Source organism: Mastomys coucha, unplaced genomic scaffold (assembly GCF_008632895.1).
Source record: "Mastomys coucha isolate ucsf_1 unplaced genomic scaffold, UCSF_Mcou_1 pScaffold6, whole genome shotgun sequence".
Classification (NCBI taxonomy): Eukaryota; Metazoa; Chordata; class Mammalia; order Rodentia; family Muridae; genus Mastomys; species Mastomys coucha.
Window position 1 is genome coordinate 109,357,270 of NW_022196912.1, and position 23,415 is coordinate 109,380,684.

Here is a 23,415-nt window from a genome sequence, read left to right on the forward strand (position 1 = left end):
GTGTGTGTGTGTGTGTGTGTATATACATATGTATATGTATATATATATATATGATATTATAATGTGTTTTTTCTTAGATATCTTCATTTATTTGGGTTACAAAGGGTAAGATTATTTCAAATGCACCTTGAATATTTTGCCTTATAGAAATAATGGTTTATTTAAAATCATCCAAAGGTGTTTTAAAGATTTTAGCCAAGTTTAATTCTGTAAGTTCTAAATGCTAATTTACAAAGATAGTCATATTTTCTGAATTTCCCATTCACCTTAATTTTATTTTAGAGGTGATTTTCTTGAAACATGATGGCTGTAAGCATAGGATACATCCGAAGTAATATGGTTTTAGAGACTCGGAAGACAGATGGGGAATTCATTTGGAGGGGTATGTCTTTCAATATCAGCTCTCAAATTCTATTAAACATGTGACCACTTAGCTTCCCTTTAGGGACAGTCCTGATAATGAAATCTGGAGACATATGTGAAGTAGAACAGTTTTGGTAGGAACAATTCAGAGATAGTATTAAAAGTAAACTTGAGCTCTGTGAAGGACAGACTGAAAAGATGGACTGTTTCAGAGCACAGATTGATGATTTCTTACACATGTGTCCATTTACCTTTGTATATGTTTAATTGTGATGCTGCAAGCTAGGAACTCAAGTTCCTTAGAATGTAGTCAAATTGTAGTACTTTTGCTTTGGCTTTTCAGGTGGAGTTATCTCTTTAAAATAGTATTAGGAACTAATCCAATTTGTCACATAGTTAACCTAGAAATATATTGCTTTATTTCTCCCTAAGCTATCTGGCTGAAGTGTTTAATTAGTGTCTGCATTTGGCATCTTTAAATGTTCCCAAGAACCAGGATTAATAATTATATTGTGTAGAGATGCAGAAACCTGCTACATGAATGTTTACTAAAACTTCACAAAAGTACCATAATTTTGACATAATATGATTTTTTCTAGGCTTACTTTAGTTTAAAATTATGTTAATGTCTTATATTTGGAAAAAGATTGTTAAATCTCTCAATCACATAATTGTATCTGAGCTCAGAAACAGCAGGTATTGAATTGGTAGGACATAAAATGTTATTGCAAAATTGACTAAATGTTTTACATGTTCCATCTTTTAAACAGAGATGATTAGATCAAAAGGAAAATGAAAATTTATAATTGTTTAGTTTTATCATAACTCAGCATACTGACTAGGATGTGAATAAAATGGATATTTTACAGTAGAAAAGTTGACTAGATGTTTTACAAAGTGTGTATTTATCACATATTGAATTTAGGCAGTTTTTCTAGGCAGTGATTATGAGTATGTAAAACTACAGCTGGGAGGTAAGGTCTTCCCTACACATTAGCAAATCTACTACTTTTCCATACTCTAAGCAATAATGTATTAAAATGTATACAAATTTACCCATAGCTTAATAGTTCTCAGATAAAATATATACCTTATTTTTTAGAAACTTCTCTTGGTGGTATGAAACATTTAAGGATCACAATGTACATTGACATCATTTTATTGCCATTCATATTTGCAAAGGGTCAAATGACAGATGGGTAAGTTATGCTAAGTGGTTCACTGGCTAGAAGTGTTCACCACTAAGCCAGATGACCTGAGTTCAAATCCCAGGACCCACATGGTAGGAAGAAAACAATCCTGCAAGCTACCTTCTGACTTTGACATGTGTGTCATGGCACATGCAGCCTCCACAGGTGTAAGACACAATTAATGAATAAGTGTATTAAGAAAAAAACTTAGTGATAGATACTCCTAGAGACACTAGAGCCTATATTTTGACTATATGTTCTACATTTTTATTAAAAGAAATTAGAAGATAGAGAATAATCCTATGACCTAACATCTCTGTATTTTATAAAATCTTGTGAGAAGCATCAGAGCTGAACATTTTGACATACCTTGACATAATTTTGGAGTTAAGCTTTAGATATTATGATAGTTAATATTGATCAGTGACATGATAGAATCTAGAATAATCTCAGAAACAAATCACTGTGAGAAAATTTCTAAATTGACTTCATTGTAGTAGAAAACTTAGTCTAAATATGGACAGGCATTTTTCCAGGAGCTATGGTTCCAGACTTTTAAGAAGAAATGTGCTGAGTACTGGCACTTCACCTTTCGCTGCTTCCTGTGTTTGTTACTGAGGCAGCTGCCTCATGGCCATGTCATCATTCCTTCCTCACCATGAAGGACTATATACTCAGCTTGTAAACAAAAAGTGATTATCTCCTTTAATGTGCTTTTGTTGAGCATTATTTTTAAATTAATGGTAAATGCATTTACAACGGGTGTTAAACAATCATCTGGTACTTTTAGTACTGTAGGTCCAGGATAGTCCTTTATCAAAATAACATGGAAAAATACAAAACAAAATTTGAGTGTTCTCTGTTATGTGATCATAAAATTTCTGAAGAGATTGAAAAGTATAAAGGATATACCTATATAAGGTTTGGACAACATGATACTGGCATAGCTATCTTAAATGGTCTATATATAGCAGACACAAGATATTTGAGGAATTATAAGGAAACAGCATATATGAAAAATGGCATAAAGCATTATGGAGTCATGAGTAACACCTGGCAAGATGCCAGCTTTTGTGATATGGTTTAATATCAATATAACAAGAGCCTTGAATCAGTGAATAAAGTATGCTTCAACTGTCTGCAGTTTGTTGAGTTTTCCCAAATCATCTGGTTCTCTATGATCTGCCTTCCGAGGCTTCTGAGACTGGAACTCACCACCTGCTAAGCAGTATTCTATATATCACACTATTACTGATCATTCATACAGCCTACTTCTACTAGCCCATATTAAACTTCATTGTGGGAAAAAATTACTCTCATGATGGAAGAAGCATAAACGAACAATAGATAAGTTTTATTTCCAAGCTGACAGCAAATACAGAATATTCACAAGAGCCCAAAACTTTTGGTCATAGGCTAATTCTTAAGATGGCCTCAAATAATACCTCTCAGTGCCTATTTCTCAGATACAACATACGTTATCTTAAAAAAAAAAACAAAAAAACAAAACAAACAAAAAAAAAAACACTGATAAGATACTGCTGAGACTCCTCCCTAATTCCAACAATAGTACTTCACAAGATTTTTGCAATTTACATACAAGGCCCTGATAACAATATGATTGCCAGTACTATGTAGACACTGTAGGCTTAATTTTACAACTTTGTAAATCTGTTAGTACTACAATCACAACTCTTTGCAAAAGATCTGTGGTATTGGTTCTTTTGAAGACACCTCCTCGTTCACCACTACATTCCTCACCTCTTACAATGACTGATTTACTTACTGTCCATGTTAATTTTTATGTTGCTATTTTAAGTGTTTTGCAGATGAAATGCATAGTGAATAATTTCTTGGCAGTGATTTCTTTAAAAAAAAAAAAACCTAAAACCATTAGATGCATCTACCATTTATCGATTCCTTTATGTCATGAGTACTATCTCATATGAATATACCATAGCTTACTCATTCACCTGCTGGAAAGCATTTGTGCTGTTTTCCATTGGGGAGATGTTCTATGGCAAATCAGTCAAATGAAATTTGGTGTGAATATATCTGGGTGGATATTTGTTTTTCTTTCTTTGGTTAGAAGTACTCTGCAGTGTTATTTAAAGATTAATATTAGTCATATACTTAGTTTTTATGGAAAACTCACACATAGCTTTGTCATTTATACAGAAATATATTTGAATCCTTTATTCTACCTACTGTGTTTCATTTGCCAATCTATTCTCCTGATAAGAGGATCTGGTTTAGGTGCTTTAACTGTACAATAAGTTTTAATAGCACATATTAGGACTCCTCCTCAGTATATTCTTCTTTTCCATGTTTTCCATTCCATTCGGAAAACACGTATCTTTCATTACAACTACGATATAAAATCAGCTTGTCCATGTACACAATGAAGAAGAAATGTACTGTACATTTGTTAGGAACTCTACTAAACATACAGATTAGGAACAAAAGGTTGACACTCATCCTATGAAACACAACGCTAACACAATATTTTTCCTTGTTGATTATGGTCTTAGATTTTCTCACAAATATATTAGTAATTTCCGACATACATGTTTTGTCAGTTACATGCCTTAGGAGTTTCCCCCCCCTTAGAAGAGACTCTATGTCGTATTTATTTTATTCTGACTCCCACATATAGAAGGTTAATGAATATAAATATGGATGATTCTTCATGAACATCATATACCATTCTGTGATTATCGATGGCAGATACTTCAACAGACTTCTTAAAAATTCCCATATAAATTATAATTCTTTTTAGAAATAAACACATGTTTCCCCCTTCATAATCAATTTCCCTTGACTTATCCAACCTGGAATTTTTAATGTTATCCTGTATAACCTTGATGAGAATTGATATTCTTGTTCCAGATATTAAATGAAGGCATTTCCTCTACTCTCAGGTGATTCAAAATATTTCCATGTGATCTTATTTAAGCTTATATAGTAATCTTCTCTTGCTAGCTACTTTAATTTTGTTTACACTGTGGTGTTAGAAATAATCAGTGAATAAAGCATTTAGCTGTCTCTCTTGGCTGTTGATATGGGTGAGTGCATACAGTTGCATTTGGAAATATGTCTCACATAACAGAGGTGCATTTCACTTCAACATGTTATATAATCTTCATTGTTTAATTTTACACACACACACACACACACACACACACATAACTTCTTCACAGATTTTTTTGTATCCAAGTTAGTAAGAGATTTTGATCTAGAGTTTTTAATTTCTTTTTTTTTATTAGATGTTTTCTTTATTTACAATATCTCCTTTCCCAGGTTCCCCTCCAAAAATAAAATAAAATAAAATAAAATAAACAAAAACTAAAACAAACCCCTGTTTCCTCCCCTCTTCCCCTGCTCACCATCCTATCCCCTCCTGTTTACTGGCCTTGGCTATCCCCTACACTGGGGCATAGAAACTTCACAGGGCCGAGGTCCTCTCCTACAATTGATGACTGACTTGGCCATCCTCTGCTGGAGCCATGGGTGTACTCTTTGGTTGGAGTTTTAGTTTCTATACCTTTTTGTATTAGGTAGTAAATATTCTTTATGCAGAAACAGTATGGAAGAAATTTGTAAAATTTGTGCTAACTAAATTCTATTCACAAAAGCAACTCAGAATTGGACCTGGTGGCAAAGACCTGTGTCCTCATAGGTAGTTTGATCAATGGGATCCTCTGTCAAAATAAAAGGAATCTGGGAATAATGTAGTGGTAGAAGACTATCTAGTCAGCCACAAGAAAATCTAATGTGTTCAGTCCCTAGCACTGGAAGAAAAACACACTGAAGAGCCATCTTACCTGTTGGGAAGAGTTGTTGTTATTGTTGTTGTTGTTTTAATTATTTTCAATTTTGTAATAATCCAAGTTTTTTGATATGACCTAACCCATTTTGTTGAATTTTGATATTTTTGAACTTCTGTCACTAATTTCAAGTCACTTGTTAATTTTAAAGTAACTTATATATGTCACTAAACATTTTAATGCCTGTGGAATTTGCATTCATATCTCTTTATGTTTTATTTCTCATATTGGCATCTATCTTCTCTATATTTATTTTTATATTTTTTTATTTCATCTTATTAGAAATTTGTTAATATAGATATTATGACAAAAATATTTATAATTTTTTTGCTTCATCCATGTTCTGTTTGTTTTCTGCCTTTAATTTCACTTGTTTTCTTTTCTGAATTTTATCACATCTTTTTCTCATTTACTGTGGCCTAGGATTATTGAACTGAAGACATCGCACATCATGATAACATAACAATTCTTTTTATTACTGTCATTTTTTTCAATTATATCACCAAGAATTATACTGTCTTTTTATCTAAGAGATTGTTTACTGTTTCTGTTGAAAATGAAAAGCAATAGAATGCTTGGTGGATTCTGAGCTGCATTTGTGAATGAAGTTCTATGACAATTGTTTTGCCTACCTTGAAGTCAAGCATTATACAAAGAAGCTAGAACTGAATAGACCACTGAATATGAAGACCTGTGAAGAAAGAAATCGTAAGGTGAAAAATGGTATGTTCTAACAAGTAGCCTAAAAATAAAACTGGATAATAAGTTATAAACAAACCACTGCATATGTCTCCCAATAATTCCTAGGACAAATTTTGCCCCATTCTAGTGGTGTTAGTTGTATAATTGTTGAGAAGATAAGGCATTAAAGTAAAACTACATGAATGGGATTATGGATAGTATGAAGAAGAACCACAGATTTTCTTCACTTTGTAAGTACATAGGAAAACTACTCAAAGACACTCATCTGCCGGGCGGTGGTGGCGCACGCCTTTAATCCCAGCACTTGGGAGGCAGAGGCAGGCGGATTTCTGAGTTCGAGGCCAGCCTGGTCTACAGAGCGAGTTCCAGGACAGCCAAGGCTACAAAAAAAGACACTCATCTACGAATCCACCATCTATGAAGTATGCTATTATTAGAAACTAATCTTCCATTGATTTTACATTAAATTTCTTTTTAAAGGGAAGAAATGCCTGGAAAATCACCATGTCCTCATTTTTAATAGCTGAATAGTATTCCATTGTGTAAATAAACCACATTATCTGTATCCATTCTTTGGTTGAAAGACATCTGTGTTGTTTCCAGCTTCTTACTGGAATAAATGAGGCTGCTAAGAACATAATGGGGCACATCCTATTCTTGTATTATGTTTGAGAATCTTTTGGGTGTATATGCCTAGCAGTGGTATAATTGATTCTTCAAGTAGAATAATTTCCAATTTTCTGAGGAATTCTCAGATTGATTTCCAGAGTGGTTGTACCAGTTTGCAATCCCACCAGCAATGAAGGAGTGTTCATCTTTACCCACAACCTTGACACTATGTGCTGTCACTTGAGTTTTTGATCTTAGCTATTAAGATTCCTATAAGGTGAAAACTCAGGGTAGTTTTGACTTGCATTTTCCTGATGACTATAGATGTTGAACATTTCTTTATGTGCTTCTCAGCCATTTCAGATTCCTCATTTGAAAATTCTCTATTTAGCTCTGTACCCCATTTTTATTGGGTTTTTGGTTTTTGGAGGTTAAATTTTTGAGTATATATAATATTGGATATTATATATGTATAATATATACATATTATGGATATTAGCCCTCTATCAGATGAGGGTGGCCATTTTGTCAAATGGATGAAAATAGAAAATGTCATCCTCAGTGAGGTAACTCAGACACAAAAGGACATGGATAATATGTATTCACTGATAAGTGGACATTAGCCAAAGGTAAAGAATACCCATGATACAACCCACAGACTATAAGAAGTTTAACAAGAAGGAAGGCACAAATGAGAATGCTTCAATTTGCTTTAGAAAGAGAAAGAAAATAATCATGGTAGGCAGTGGCAGGGAGGGATCTGTGTGAGAGAGGGAAAGGGTAGGGAAAGGGGGGCTGGCTCAGGTATGGGGATACAGGATAGAAGGCCAGAGGGCTAGGAGAATGAAAAGTAATATGCAGCTGTGTGAGGTGGAGGGATGGAGGAACCTCTAGAAAGTCACAGAGACCTAGAATGTGGGAGCTTCCCAGGACTCAGTGGGGATGACTTTAGCTGAAGTGCTCAGTGGTGATATCTAATAGATTCCACAGAGCCCCCAGTGGAGGGATGGGGTCACTAACCTTCCTTTAAATGTATTGACCAAAAATTGTTTCTGACTAAAAGAAATACAAGGACAAAAATGGAACAGACATTGAAGCAAAGGCCATCCAATGACCAGTCCAACTTGGGATTTATCCCATGGGCAGGCACCAAACCAGGACACTATTACTGATGCCATATTGTGCTTGTAGACAGGAGCCTAGCATGGCTGTCCTCTGAGAGGCTCTACCAGCAGCTCACTGAGACAGATAATGATACTTACAGACATCTACTGGAATGAGCTTAGGGACCCCTATGGAAGAGTTGGAAGATAGATTGAAGGAGTTAAAGGGGTTGGCAATCCTGTAGGAAAACTAACATTATCAACCAACCCAGAAATCTAGGAGCTTCCAGAGACTAAGCCACCAATCAAGAAGATGCATGGGCTGGTCTATGGCCCCTGGCACATATGTAACAGAGGACTACCTTTCTATCCTCAGTGGGAGATGATGCACCTATAGAGACTTGATGCCTCAGTGAATGGGCTGCAGGTGAGAGGGGTGATTTGGGAGTGGGTTGGTGTGTGGGTGGTCACCCTCTCAGAGGCAAAGGATGGTGTGTATAACTTTTCGAATGGGGACAAAAAAGGGGGGCAACACTTGGAATCTACATAGATGAAACAATAAAAAGGGGGAAGAAATGCACTTTCTATTATTTGTGAATCTGTCAGTCAATGGTAAGTTGTTGTGCCATCATTAATGGGCAAGTACACCATTCTAGACAATGTAGTTTCAGTGAAGGAGTTTTGTCTGAGCCATGTGCAGAGAAGAGGAAGTATACCATCTCAGAAACGTGAGAAGTTTTACCATAGCCATAGCAAGCAATCAAGTGTACATTCAAAACTCAGGCTTACAGACCTAGTTTATGGGTGGTGATAGATACTGAAACCACTGTTGTATGTTAATATTCTAACACATTTGGCTAGTTTTTATAGCATCTATCATTTCATTAACACATGTAAAAGTCAGCCATGAATTCCAAGCAATTTAAACATTCTCACCTAAGCTTTTAGTAAGTTCACTAATTTTGTGTTTTTAGATAATGGGATTCAACAATTGTAGCATGTGTTAAAGAGAATACATTATACAAATGTACCCACTTACAAGTTATGAGCTCTTTTGCATGTGACTATTGCCTTGAAATGTGGGCTTCTAATATTTGACACAAGTTTACCAATGAAGGAACATTTTTCAAACACCACACATTTATATTTTCATTTTAATAAACATTCAGGCTCATTCACTTTGCGGAATAAATCCACCGATATTTCGATTTGTTTATGAACCATTTGAGTTTCATATTCTCTCATCTCTGTAACTTGATAAATGGATCTATATCACCTCACCTTAGAAAATGGAGACCCATCTGTTAGGTTTAGAATGCATCTGTTCATCTGCTAAATCCATTTGTCAATTTCACTGGACTTAACAGAGGTTTCCTCTAAGTACATAACACGATATGTGAAAAAAAAAGAATTAAGAGCCTTATATTATGAGGTTTGAAGGTAGAGCGTAAAACAAACTTACTCCCAGCCAGCTATGTTTAAAATAATGTTTTACTATATTGTACCTAACCTTTATAAATTATTTAAGCCTGTTTTAAAAACTTGTTTCAAAGAAGTATAAATTATGGTAGGTAATTTGCCTGCAAATCAATCTTTTTATGTTTGAATTTTTAATGTATAATTTAAGTTCAAAGGGGAAAATAACAATTGAAAGTATAATCAGTTCATCAATTCCATATTTGTTCCTGTGTATGTTTGCATGGGAGGGAGTTGTTGTTGTGCATGCATAAGTGTGCACATGCATATGGAAGCCATACAAAAACCTGAGATTTTGGTCCTCAGTACCATCCTTCCTTTATTTATTATTCATATATTTATGAAGCTAGTAAGAAACAGTACCTTTTACTAGCCTGAAACTCACCAGATAGGTAGACTCCTCCCTAGTGATGTCCACAGAGTTACTTAGCCCTGATTCTACAGGTCTGAGACTACAGATCTGAGCTATTATCCTTAACTTTTTCGAATTGAGTTCTGGAGATCAAACTCAGGCCCTCACTCTTACAAGGTCGACACTTTATAGACTCAGCGACTTTACTGCCAGGGATGTCTCTCTAGCCTCTCTCTAGTTTTTACTAGTGGGAATTTACAAAACAATATCCATCTGTAGAAAATTCACCTCTCCTGATTTGATACTATCTCTTGAATAGAATCATGTTTCCCAAAAAATATGTTCACAGATTTCTTAGAAAACATATTGAAGGTCAACCTCCCAAAATACATGAGATTATCAAAATCATTTGGCTGTTTAGGCCATCTCTATACATTTAATAAAGGGGGTCCATTCTTCCTTTATTAAATTTAGTTTACAATAAAATATTTTGGGGTTCTGCTACAATTTCTTATAGCAGCACATTTAATGAAGAACAAACAAACCATTCTAGATGATGCACTTGTTGGATGGATGCCAAGGATTTCAAAACTCCGTTGGAACACTTGGCACTGTGTAATGATATATAAGATATATGCCCATGTCTCTAATCATCCTTCTTCTCATCTGTGCATTGGGTAAATTCTGCTTCCAAGGGCACCATGCTGCTGTGAAGACATCTTCAGCTCTATGAAATTAACTCAGAGATCTTGTCCAGTATGTACTGCTTCTCTTTGCTTTTTTATTAATTAATTTATTAATTTACTTTATATCCTGATAGCAGCATCCCCTCCCTTCTCTCCTCCCAGTCCATTCTGCTCATCTTCCCTTCTCCTTGTTTTCCCTTTTCTCCTCAAAACAGAGAAGACTGTCCATGGATATAAACATATCTAAATATCAAGGCTCATGGTACAAAGACTCCTCATTAATCTCATCAGTCTCTTCAGACATGAGACATGTCTCGGTGACTAGAAAGCTCCAAGGTAACTTCAGCTAAGTCCTGACTCAGTGGTTCAGAAGAAGACAGGACAATAGCTGATGAGAATCAAGTCACGGAGTTCCCCTGAAGGGAAGTTTCAACAACATTGCAGAGTGACCCAGAATGAGGCTGGGAAGTCATAAGTCAGTTTCCCAGGATGGTAATTCTGTGGAGAATGGGTTGTGAGTTGCCTTATGAGAAGATGTCTGGGTTCAAGCATGGGGAGAACTGGGTTTGAGGGGACACGTGCTCTTAGTTTACATCCTGAGCTCTGGGATATGATGTCTCTAAGACTGGATCATCTGCAGTGCAAAAGGATCCAGGGCTGTAGCTGGGTATCTGCCTCAGCTCTAGCAGAGGCATAACTCAAAATTACTGATTGAGACTACCAACTGGCCCACACCAAGTTGGGCCAAGGGTATAAACTCTTAAAGATAACTGATACCTCCTCTTCTAGCATCTATCTGGAAATAGCTCCTAGTGTAGGTAGGAAACTGTATGCCTACCTCTCCTTTCCTAGGTATGAGCAGTCTTAAGCTAGCATGGATCTTGTACATACTGTCACAGCTACTGTGAGTTCATATGGTCAGATATGTTCTGAACACCTTTCTTGTAGTCATCCATCTACTGCCACTGGCTCTTACAATCTTTCCTCTATCTCTTCTATAATGAATATATGGAGAAAAGGGTCATCTGTAGGTGTCCATTTATAGCTAAGAATTCTACACTATCTTATTACTTATCTTTACCTCAGTCATTGTAGGTCTCTGTGTTAATCACACCGATTCCAAGTAAAAGATTTCTGGTGAGGATTCAAAGATGCTTTACTGTATGGGTATAACAAGTCAATATGAGTCAGTTTAATACTATACCTGTTAACAGAGTAACAGTAGTAGTTTCTCTTTTAAGACTTATTGCTTGTGTACCTATAAGGTCTTGACTCAATAATAAATCTAGGTACCAGTTTCATCTTAGAAATCACAACTCAAATCTACCTAGAAAATGTTTGGTTCTGTAGTGGCAAGAATATCATGAGAATATTCACCACCTTAAGAAAAGAAGAGAGAGAGAGAGAAAGAAAGAGAGAGAAAGAGAAAGAGAGAAAGAAAGAAATGAAGTGAGAAAGAAAGGGAAAGGAAGAGAGAAAGAAAGGAAGAGAGAGAGAGAAAGCCCGGAGCTTCCAAGTTCCCTTGGCAGGTCATTGCCATGCCAGCCTCATTCAGTGTCCTCCAGCCTCATGGTTAGATGTCACAATATCCAGTAACCTGGCAAAATCAAAACTCTAGAAACTTATAATTAATCAGTCAGACATATATCAATAAATTCTCAATTCACAAGATGCCCACACAATAAATTCAGGGCCAATTGATAATGATACAAACTGCCCACCTAGATTAGACAAGTTATCCTAATTATTCTGTCCTTTATGATATTTATAGCTACTTATGGCTAGTTAAAGTCACTAGAAGTCTGGATCATCTTCTACTTGCTCTATCTTTTCTCCCTCTCCACTGTCTCCTCCATCTCCTTATCTCTGCAACTCTTAGCTCGGCCTCCCCTTTGCCTGTCCAATTACAAGCCTGCTGCTGCACTAATATTAATTAAATTAATTGGACAGGGAATATCCTGCAACAAGCTTCTACTACAAAGACTATATATATATATATCTACAGACATTTCACTCTTCTCATAGATTATTTTAATAATTGAAAAATTAGGTAATTTCATTATAAAAAAATTGTTGCTGGTACTCAGCTCCATTCAATTACAAAAAAAGCTATCCGAAATTATAATGTCCATACATGTGACAGATTTAAATCCATTCCAACATCTGTCATTTCTTATTGCAAACAAAATAATGGGCATCATCTCTGCTCTGCTTTCTGTAAAGCACTGGTATCATACTTCTTTTGAAATGTTTTGTTTATCTTCATTCTAAAATAAAGAACTCTAATTTTAAGTAGTATATTGGAAGAATGGGTCTGAGAAATACCAAGCTACAACAAATCTGAACACACACACCCACCCCCACACACACACACATTTGTCAACTATAAATATTATCAGTAAATCATATCAGGTATTATCCGGAATTTCTGCAGTGTTCTCTCAGGTTCATACTCTCTTATAATCACACATAAACCCTCAAGACAATTCTGAATAGAGCGGCCATGTTAATCCAGAGCTGCTGTTGCATGTTTTCTGACATTTGCCAATTTTGTTAACAAAATTGAAATTATGAATTAAAGTCCATAAAGAAGACAGGACAAAGTTTTTTATGTAAATGAGACAATATTTGAGGATAACAAGCCCTGGTCTTTTACCAAGTATGAAAAAAATCCCAAAGCGATATAAGAAATATGATCTTCCCTTTACTGTAAAATAATTAAAATAAAGAAGAGTTAGAGTTGAGGAGACATGAAAATGCACACATGGAAAAAGGAACAGATTGGTAGGTCGCTGTTCACATAGACATGAGAATGTGAGATTGGATCCCAGAGCTTATGGAAAAGCCAGACTCAGTAGCAAGAATCTACTGTCCCAGCCTTATAAAGCAGTTAGGTGGATGCTAGGAGCTCCATGAAGAACCAGTATAGCTGAATGGGTGAATGGTCTCTAGGTTCAGTGAGAGACTGCATCTCAAACAAAAAGGTGAACACTTAGATCTTGTGGGAAAAAAATAAACACTATGTAGAACTCTGGCTCTAATATGTATGGACAAAAATATACATGAGGCAGGTCCAGTACAAATATACATGTGAATACATATAGAACAAACACTAAACAAAAGTGAAAAACTAGATAAAATGTTAAAAGACAAGTTGTCTGTCTGTTTCTGTGTAACTATTCCTCACCCAACTATTTTGTAACCTTGAAAAGCTTACCTATATTTGGGCCGCATCCTACTTATGAAATCATTTAAATATTTTCTGTGAGAGCTCATTAAATTAGTTTACTTCTTAGGACTTGTTCTCCTTGAATAATAATATAAAACTGTTAAAAAACAGAATTTCACAATTCCTCTAGTAAACAAGATTTTTCTAATTCCAAAGGTGGGTGTAGTACAAACCAGCTGGCAAGAATATTATCTAATTTTTAACATCAGCTCGTTTGTGGAACTGAAATCCAGGAAGGCATTGGCTATGTTTATCAAGCTGTTTAAAAATTATTATTATTATTATTATTATTATTATTATTATTATTATTATTATTAAATGGAAAGAAAATGGTTTTGGCAACAAGTTGAGACATGTTAGTATTTTTAGTCTTCCTGAACTACGCTGCTGTTAAATCTTGCCTAACACACTGCCTTTCAGCTCTATACTTGACCTTGTGCCGTTTGCTTCTCTTCATCAGCTAAGTGGCAATGTGCCCATCAAACACCTCAGACGTCAGGAAGTGAGAGCGTAAGCAGTTCCTAGGGGTGAGTGTGGATGCCTTCTGGGAATGGGTCGACATTTAAGCTGTAAGGAGAAACACAACAAAGAATCCATCCATCCAGCTCTGAAGATGTTATGCCTCTTGACTGTGCTTCCTAGGGTGATGTCTTTCTGCTAGTAAATGGCTGCACAGCTCGGGAAAGCGTGACAGGTTTTATCAGCCTTGACAGCTGTCTAGAGATCACAGCAGGCAACCTGAGTCTTCAACCACTGCATGTAGCTATCTACTCAGGTCCTGTCAGAGTTCACAAATTTGAACCTGATCAGCACTCAAATTGAGGCTCTTGCTGCTGAATGCATCCTGGCTTATTCCAGTCAGAAGCATTTTTTTGTGCAAGGTTGCTGATATTTATAAGGTTGTATTTATTGTTAGGTGGGTGATAGCATTTAGATCTTTTGAAGTATAATCAATTCAAATTCCTATCTTTATTCCTAGTGAGTTTATAAGCTTGAGCACCTTAAAGTATTAACACCCAATGTTCAGACCCATGAGATGCTTCTGTCCAAAGCAGACAAAAGCAAATCTTTCCTAAAGGCCTCCATTCCTCCTCATCCATTCTTTCATCCTCTCTCCAACTATGCCACTCCCTATTTTTGCGGTTAACAAAGAATAAAAAGGAATGTCTCCATAACATCACCATTTGGTAGGCTTTCAAACTTCAAACATGTCCATTGCCTTTACCATGCAATGAACCTGATGTGTCATTGCCATGAGCACCATTCCTTTTCCTGGCATCATTTGCCAGACTGTGGCTCCTCTGATCTATTTCCCCAATAGAAATGGATAGATCCATGAAGCAGACTTCTCACAGTCTGAAGGGTTATCCCTCATGCTAACCATAACTAGCTTTATGGCTTAACTCCAATGAATCTGAAATTTTGCTTTTAATAAAAGCATTTGGGACATTTGATTTTGGAGAGTCAATGTGAATTAACCCAGAATACATTTGCAATGACTACATTCTGAACGTGATGAGTCATTTTTAGGGTTGCATGTCTTAGCTTTTGTGGATACCCCCTTCCTCTCTGTTCCTTCTTCTCTTCTCTTTTCTTCTCTTCTCTTCTCTTCTTTTCTCTTCTCTTCTCTTCTCTTCTCTTCTCTTCTCTTCTCTTCTCTTCCCTTCCCTTCCTTTCCCTTCCCTTCCCTTCTCTTCTCTTTTCCCTTCCCTCCTTTCTCCTCTCTTCTCTTTTTCTTAACTCCAATTCTTTACCTACGTTATTTTCACATTTATAATTCTATTGAGAGTGTTAACTTCTGATATCGTTTTTGTGATTGCTACTCAAAAGGATGGCTATAAATATCAGTTTGCACTTTATTATGAGTCTTTTTGTACTCTAAGTTTTGGTTTATTGTGGTTTTATTTTTTAGCTCTTTCTTTATTAAATACAGATATCTTCTGAAAATTGTTCCTTCTCTTCAGAATTTCCCTGATTCCCAATTATGTAAGTATGTTTTCCTACTGGTTACAGGTCCACATCTATGCTAGGATATGCAAAATGTTGTCTGTGAATAAAGGCCATCCTTTTCTTTTTCCCTGAGACACCATGGCCTTTATAATTATCCATGGTCACATGAGCATTAGCTTTCTCCCTTGCAATGATGTCTGTCATCTGCATTCATCTTGCAGATGGAAAGAGCCAATCAGAGACACAGAAATCCATATACCAGGCTGACAGCTCACAGCTCATGCCAAAGCTTGAATAAAGAGACAAGAGAGCTGAGAAGGTTCACACGGCTTTGCTCCCACATTTGAAGCCAGTTCTAAAGCAATAAAAATGAACTTAGCTGTAGAGTCAAGTTGTTATGCTAACTCTTAGATTTCCCCATGTGTAAAATTAAAGCATATTAATCTGAAGCACATGGAAAATTATTTTGTAATGATCACAGAAAAATATGGAATGCCAGAAGTATTTCAGCACAACCCTAGATACTGGCAAACATGTTGCTAAGGACACCAAAGTATTGCTTGACAATATTTGTCAAGGAGCAATGACAAGCATCTAGGTTTTACCTAATGATGGCCTTTTATTTTTTTAAAGTCATCTAAAGTATGAGGTGTGTGTGAGTAATGCAGATTCAGACTTCATTCCAATGCTCTCGAACCTATAGAGAGAATGAAAGTTAAGACACACCCTCTATTTTGTATTTCACTTCTATTTCACACTCTGAAATGAATGAGTTTTAATTTGTATTTTCTATATTTTTTAAATGGACCAAAAATGTTATGGTTTAGAAACTAAAAAGCAGGAAAACATGTAAATAAAAGTATCAGTAATGAGAAGGAAATGTTATACTATCATTTTAATTGTAAACGATAACATTCAAATGAAAATGAAATGTAGGCCTAAAAAGTATTAGTGACTGAAATTCAGAAACACATTCAGTATAATCACTGGTATCATTGCAAAGAGTTTTATTCTGGATTAATTATATTGGAAAGTTTGAATTGCCACTTTGAGATGATGTCAGTATTATATCACAGAACAGAAGAGCAGCATGAATAGTCAGACTATGCAAACAATCACTGAGATATGCTGGAAACATGTTTTCTAGGATTCCCTCACAACAGTAGCATAGCATTTGAAAATCAGGTCCTGATTATGCTTGAAGAAGGCAAGCATTGACTTATTCATTCCATGTCTCCAAAACCAGAGGACAAAAAGCAAAATGTTTAAGCAGATAAATTCTTGGGATCTTGACAGAAGGATTTTGACAAAAGACATGGTAGAGAAGCAAATATTACATTTATTAAAATAAAATACATGTTTTCTCGTCAAAGACAAAAGTTAAAGAAGAGGGGCTGGTGATATGGCTCAGCAGTTAAGAGCACTGATTGCTGCTCTTCCAGAGGTCCTGAGTTCAATTCCCAGCAACTACATGGTGGCTCACAACCATCTCTAATGGGATCTGATGCCCTCTTCTGGTGAGTCTGAAGAGAGCAATGGTGTACTCATATACATAAAATAAATAAATATTTTTTAAATAGTTAAAGAAGAGATCACACCATAAAACTAAACTTAGAGAAAAATAAATATTGTTTTCTAAGACTTTGTTAAGAGTTTTGAAATTCACTATTTCCTTCATTTAGAGGCTACTGAATTGCAGAAATTTAGTAGAAAATAAAAGTCTACTCTCCCAGTAACAGAAGAAATATCAAGGAAATTTTAACAAATAATTATTAAAAGCGAATGAAAAAAAACCATTCAACATATTTTTTGTTCTTCACAACAAAAGTAGTGGATAATCCAAAAATATGCCCTGAGTGTTCTCAGTAGCAGAGTAGGTATGTAGGATGTTTGAGCCTCTAGTTTTCAGCACCAGGGCTGGAAAGAAAGAGGGAAAAAAAAAGAAGGGAGGGAGAGAGAGGGAGAGGGAATGAAAAGGATTTCAAAATAAATACTGGCTCAAAATTAAAGCATTTCCAAACAGCATGTTTCATTTGAGATATTCTGAAACAATTTAAACAGTTGCAGGAACTTCAAAGGAAATTTGAAAAAGAAATGACAAAGAAAAAACTAGGTTTGAAATATAGCTATATAGAATTACCCATAGCATCATTTACATTAAATATTTTCTCTAGCCTAAAACAAATACATGTGTTTTCTTAGCCCTAAAAACAAAAAACAAAAAATAAAAACCCTATTAATAATCATGAGAAAGCCGGGCGTGGTGGCGCATGCCTTTAATCCCAGCACTTGGGAGGCAGAGGCAGGTGGATTTCTGAGTTCGAGGCCAGCCTGGTCTACAGAGTGAGCTCCAGGACAGCCAGGGCTATACAGAGAAACCCTGTCTCGAAAAAACCAAAAAAAAAAAAAAAAAAAAAAAAAAAAAAAAAAAAAAAATAATCATGAGAAACAGACAGACTCATGTTATTAGGACCTTAAGCTTTAATGTTTTGAATGACTGTTAGTTACTTGATTTATGTTCTGACTCAGTTACTGTTTTCATCATCATCTATTTAAAAAAAAATCTCTAAACTATATTAAGGCATAGATTGGTATGATGTGATTATCCTTCCATTTCTGTTTCAGATTTATTTTACAGTCTCAATTATTCTGGCTCAGTTTTATAAATCATTTAATATCATTAAATATTTCATATTAAAAGAACACATTGTGAAGGTTAACATCAGGCTAAGGGATGCTCAGATATCGATTTAACCATTCTGTATGGTATGAAGGTGAAGGTGAGATTTCTGGAAAGAGTTAACACATAATGATCTCCACCCCTGTTCGTGGCCATCCTAACAGTGCAGGTCTGAATGAAGCAAAAGTTGCAAAAGAGTTGAATGTCTCCATTCCAACTGGAATGTCAGTCTTACCTACACCACTGGTACCCCTGAGTCTCAGCCCTCAGCCTGAACTGTCATCTATATGAACTTCCTCTGGCTCTTAGGCTAGGTGTCATAGGTTGCCAGAGTCTAGTGAAGATGGTAGCAGCAAGAACTGTATGTAACCCACGGAGCAATATCTTATAACAAATCTTGTACACATTGTGGTTTCTCTGGTCAACCATGACTAATACACAAAGTTACACAAAGAAAAATAAACCTATTACTATCACATTAGCCAACATATAGAAACAAGACAAACTGCAAACACACACACACACACACACACACACACACACACACATACACAAAAGAAAAAACAAGAAACAAAAAACTCCCTTCTCACCAGAAAATGTATTTTCCTGAGTTATGTGAGTAACACTCCTGTGCTTCTTTTATAACTTCCTTGCCAAAAGTTGGTCTTAATGTTTTAGTGCTACTTACTCTTAATTAGACTACATAGAAATACCTGAAAATGATAAAGGGTGTATATAACAAACTATAGCCAATACTATATTTAATAGAGACAAACACAGTGTTTCTTCTAAAATCATAAATAATGCAAAGATGCCCACTCTTCTTTCTCCTGTTTGATAATGTGCCTGAAGTCTCACAGCTGAGAAAGACATAAAAATGATAAAAATAGGAGAGATGTCAAGCTACACATATTTGCAAATTATGTGTTCCTTAAATTAGAAGTCCCTAAAAATCAACTAGAAAAATACAGGTCGAAAATACATTTAATAAGCCAGGTGGTGGTGGTGCACGCCTTTAATCCCAGCACTTGGGAAGCAGAGGCGGGCGGATTTCTGAGTTCGAGGCCAGCCTGGTCTACAAAGTCAGCTCCAGGACAGCCAGGGCTATACAGAGAAACCCTGTCTCGAAAAACCAAAAAAAAAAAAAAAAAAATGGCAAGGTTCAAAGTATGATTTTAAAATCTATCTATCTATCATCTCTCTGGTTGACTACCTAGTACTAATTTTCTTTTTTATTTTGTTTGCTTGCAGAATAAGGAAGTTCCTCATGCACGATTTTCCAAGATTTGATGTTTTGCTATTGTACTGTCCAAGATTACTTAAACTAATAATCAAGCCAGGAACAGTAAATGAAGCAAGCATCTGGAAAGATATCTGAAATAAAACAACCAAGAGATTGGTAGAAAAGAAAATGAGGAAATCCAGTTCTGTGTCATTCAGTGTACCGATGAACATGAGACAAGGTCTTTGTATTTCAAGGCAGCTGTAGACAATTTCTAATCCATGTGAAAATTATTTCAGAGTCAACTTTAAAGAACTGTCCATGGAGAAAGGCATAAGGAAATAAACAGCCGTCTAAATAGTGATTTCAGTAGATTTAAACTCATTAGCTCTGCTTAAATTTCATAAGTTCATAATGGTGCCCAATTTGCCTCATCCCATACACACACACACACAAAAAAAAAACTTATAATTTTGCTTGAAGTAGACTGCAGAGTGATATCTAACTTAGACCTGATAAAGAAAAAGAAAAATAATATGCAAATATTTTGTCCTATCTTCTTGAAACAAACTGTGTATTCCATAGCCAAGTATTTTAAGTTAAGAAGTTTCTATTACTGAAATTATTTCACAAGTCAGAAAAAGATGCTTCATTTACAATCTCTAGTCCTTTACTCATGAAAAATGACTCTACAAGAGTCAATCATTAAAGAGATGCTTTATGTTGCAATGCTGTTAGCCACATTATTTCATTTAGGACAATTACTCACCAGCCTTTAAAATGTTGAATGAAAATGTTGGGAGGTAAAAGACCTGTGAGATCTGAAGTAATTGAGGGTTACTATAAATTTAACTCAATAAAAATATTTGCTCTAATTTAATATCAACTCACAGTGATAAATCAAAACATGGTCCTCTGTGTGAGTGTATTGTCCCACCCAGCTGACAGCCCAAAGAATTCTTCACTAGTTTTGGTTATAGTTATGTTATTATAACCTCATGGACACAGAAGAAAAACCAGGTTATTCCTCATATTCTATGGGTAAATGACTATTTTTATAGAGAGTCAAGAATTTAGAAGTCACCAGGATTTCAAGACAGCATTTATTTCCCTTTCCGTTCCTCTTCGTGCAGACTCATGTGTACTTTGTCTCTGGACACTATCTTAAAGAACCCATAAGTACAGCATCTATACCTAAAACACCAAAAGCAAGTTATTATTCCTTAGAAGTAGCTGGTGATTCATCACACTAATTGCCACAAAATCTTTACACTTTAAAAGAATGAGAGCTTAAAATTTATATATCAAGAAACAATGAAAATATTCAAAAATTCATATGTAAAAGTAATTCGGGTTTTCCTATGATCCATTTGCTCGCAAATAATGACATGGAATTTTTATGCAGGCTTTAGCTCACTTTACCTCCTTATGAAGTTGATACCTAATAATTTATTTAAGGGCTGCAAGCCTTATAACTGGGTAGATATTCATCTATTATAACCCTCTATGGCTACCTACTTCCCATTCACATGTTCCTTTACTTGTATCTGAGTCCTTCCCTGGCTTTTACTGGTCATATGTGTCTTCATGGTGACTTCTCCTGGTTTTTCCATGGCAGAGGCCATGAAGTAAAAGCTGTAGTAGGCAAGTGAGATTCCTGGAGATAGCCTACAATTTGTTTGGCTGCAATGGGTGTACCCTGGAGAGGGATAGACCTAGGAGCTTCATCCCAGTAGCAAGTAGCAATCCTGGGATGAAGCTCCTGGTTCCATGCTTCTCCAGGATACACCCATTGCAGCCAATACGACTGGGCTTGGGGAGACCCTCTCTGCCTATAGCCTGGTATGATTACTTCCTGGGTGATAGGCCACTCAGTTGGGCTTCCTGCAGATCAACATGAAGATGGACATTCTTGTGTGTTGGGAACCATGAGAGCCCTGAGATAAACATCCTGCCCCAGCTAATTGAGAACCCTGAGATTAACTTCCTGCCTGACAATCACAAGGATCTGGCTTGGCCCTGGAAAAAGAACATTCACGGAAATCCACCCCCTCTCCACCTGTCACCCCGGAGCTCAATCCCAGAAGATTTTGTAAACTTCCTTCTCCCTCCTTCCTCTCCCCCTCCCTCCAAGATTTTTGCTTTAAATATGCTCTCCTCAACCAAGTAAACGGCTCTTGACAAGCAATGCTTCTTTGAGTCCTGCCGTCTCTCTCGCCCATTCTTTATTCACAGGTTGTGACCCTCCTCATTCCCCCGAATAACGTGACCTGCAGGCCAAGTGAGGTGGCACCCGACGTGGGGCTTGAGGCACGGGTCACCTCCTGGACGGATTAAGATCGCGATCGAATCCAGGTTCATGACTGACGCTGCTCGCCTGGTTGCTCCAGTCATTAGGTAAGCCATCAGTCTTAGACATCTCAAGAATGGGCCGTTCCATGTCTAAAGAAGTCCGCTTTATAAAGGACGTAAAAGAAGCTCTCAGAGAGAGGGGCATAAGGGTAAAGAAAAAGGACTTGGTAAGATTTTTCATCTTTATAGATGAGACATGTCCTTGGTTTATGATTGACGGGCAAGTTATCCACCCCAACAAATGGCAGAAGGTTGGTCGTGAACTTAATGAAAAAATAAAACTTGAAGGAGACAAAGCAGTCACGGCAATGATCTTTACATTTTGGGGTCTCATCCGAGACATTCTTGAGGGCACTGATTCCGATTCAGGGAAACGTCAGCTCCTCTCAGTTGCAGAACTCTGTCTCTCACAGTCCCAGCCTGGATCCCATCCCCCTTCAGTCCACCCTTTTGCTCTCCATCTCAGGCCTCTATTTCCTTTACTCTCATTGATATGCCACAGGAGGACTGTCAAATTCCGTCACTGCCTGCCTGCCTGCCGGTGCACCCGCCTCCCCTCTAAACACACATCTCCCCTCCCCTGTCCCTCCCCTGGCTCCCTCTTCATGTCATCATCCTCCTTCCTATGACTACCCTTTCTCCACTGCAGAGAAGGGTCTTTCTAAACCTCTCTGCGCTCCAGTCTTCCGTCAACCGTCTGCGCCTATAAAACCCACCTCTTCTCCCTCTGCCCCACTACCTTCCTCGCAATTCCCGAACCACTCGACCTTGGCGATCCTGTGGTCCTTGAGGAGGAAGTGGCCCATTATCATTCTGAAGATTGGCCTCCCCTAACCCTGTCCTCTGCCCCTCCCCTGCCTCTTGACATCGCCTCTGCCCTTCTACCTTCTTTCTTAGACATGAAGACACGCCTCATCTCCCAAATTCAGGAACTGACAGAGATTCTTCAACTCCAGGAATGCTTTTCTCACCTTTCAACTCTCTGCTATCCCTCCTCTAACACTCATCCCTGTCTCTCACAGCGCCCCTCATTCCAGTTGACTTTTCCTGTCACTCGTTCTCAGACTACTGGAGAGCCCGCTCCTGCCTCTAGTCCTTGTCTGCCTCAACCGCCTGTCACTTGGTCAGAGACACGCCCATCTGCCCCAGCCTCTGCTCCTTCTTCTACCCCTTCTTGCCTTCCTTCTTCCTCTGCACCTCTGCGGTCCACACGCAAAGACCCCCCTCCTACTCATGAACACTCTGATTCAGAGGCGGAACAGTCTCCTAGTGACCTTGAACTTGATAATGAGAATGAAAGTGAGACCGATGATTCAGTTCCTGTCCCCACGGTCTATCCCTGGCTCCCATTCAAAAAATTGGAAAAACTCAATTCTGCTGTCAGAAACTATGGCCCAAATGCCCCGTTCACCCTCTCCCTATTAGAGAGTATCAGTGGCGATGGCTACCTTACACCAAACGAGTGGCTTTCTGTTAGTCTGTTCTGACTGGGGCAAATTCCTCACCTGGCACACCAATTGGGCCACTCCTTGGCTCACGCAAACAGCCAGAGTAGCCTTGTCTCCACCAGAAGGTGGACACTACACAAACTTCTTGGCCAAAGCACATATGCCTCTGATGAAAACCAAAGAGGCTTTTCATTTATAAATTGTTGAGACTGCCATCCATAATCAG